Source organism: Pelobates fuscus, chromosome 1 (genome assembly GCF_036172605.1).
Source record: "Pelobates fuscus isolate aPelFus1 chromosome 1, aPelFus1.pri, whole genome shotgun sequence".
NCBI classification, from domain to species: Eukaryota; Metazoa; Chordata; class Amphibia; order Anura; family Pelobatidae; genus Pelobates; species Pelobates fuscus.
In genome coordinates, this window is record NC_086317.1 from 118,708,376 (window position 1) to 118,710,032 (window position 1,657).

The following is a 1,657-nucleotide window of genomic DNA, read 5'->3' on the forward strand; positions in this document are numbered from 1 at the left end:
TCATCCCCCTCCCCATAGACTTCATCCCCCTCCCCATAGACTTCATCCCCCTCCCCATAGACTTCATCCCCCTCCCCATATTCTTCTCTCCCATACTGTCCCCCTCCCCTTGTCCCATAATTACTTACCTGTCTTGCAGCGTTGGCCGGCAGCACAGGGCGCACCGCGGTAGTGGAACTTGAATTTCATGTTCCGGTTTCCGGCGGGACTGAAAGGAAGTGCGCGCTCAGCTTGTGCACACTTCCTTTCAGTCTCGCCGGAAACCGGAACATGAAATTCAAGTTCCACTACCGCGGTGCGCCCTGTGCTGCCGGCCAACGCTGCAAGACAGGTAAGTAAAGCTTCATATTCGCTCCATAAGACGCACAGACATTTCCCCTCACTTTTGAGGGGGAAAAAAGTGCGTCTTATGGAGCGAAAAATACGGTACTGTTTCATGTAGTGGTTCTGGGACAAAGAGTCCTTTCCTTCATGCTGAGCATTGCAAACACTGCCTTTTTTGAGACTGCTGCCTTATGCCACTTCTAGTGGCTGTCATTCCCCTGTGCATGGAGACGCTGAATGCTCCCCACAGAACATTTGTACATGTTTGTATTCCTAATTGTTACTTTAACAATTTCCTTACCCCTTTACTAGTGATGTCCCGAACAGTTCGCCGGGAACCGTTCGCCGGTGAACATAGCGTGTTCGCGGTCGCGAACACGCGCGATGTTCGGTCCGCCCCTTATTCGTCATGGAGGTGGGAGGGTCTGGGAGGGAGGGTCTGCTGCTGATTGGCTGGAATGTGTCTGCTGACTGTAAAGTACAGGGTCAAAGTTTACTCAATGATGACGAATAGGGGGAGGACCAAACATCGCGTGTGATCGCGACCGCGAACACGCTATGTTCACGACCGCGAACACGCTATGTTCGCCAGCGAATGGCTCCCGGCGAACTGTTCGGGACATCACTACCCTTTACTCTTATCATGTCTATCTCTTGTGGAGGCAGACAGGCAGTGCAGCTCCTGGATTCTGGTTGTTGGGGGAAGCAGGGACATCTTCCTGCTTCCCCTGCAGCAGTTACATGGCACGTTTAGCCCCGCCCCGCCCCACGGTAAGCCCCGCCCCCACTGCACTTTTTTTTTTTATCCTGGCCGGCCATGTGTGAGCTGTGTTGGCCGCACGGCGCCCCCTGCTTCATGGCACCCTACAGCTTGCACACCCCTAAGGCTGGCCCTGCTCACCATGCACAGGAGTAAGGGACAAGCAAGAAAGTGGATGCTGACAGATCATGGCTGCTGCCTGGAGATGTAATTTTTACTTACATAATACATACATAGACCCACACACACACATACGTAACTAGTTACAGAACGGTTTAAACATGGACATGCACCAAAACATTGCTAATTTGCTAGAACACCTAAGAAGGAGAGAATGGGAGAAATGAGCCATCCACAGTGTCTAAAAATACAGTGGTGAGGGTGTTGGTCATGGGGAGGGGGAAGGGGTGTATGAGACAGAGTAGATTCCTAGCATTTATACCCAGCAGCCAGGGCCGCCATCAGAAATTTTGGGGCCCCTAACACAGCTCAAGGTCTGGGCCCCCCTTCAAGCCCACCCACAGGGCCCACCTCCAAATCCCGCCTACAGGAATACATACACACTAACATATA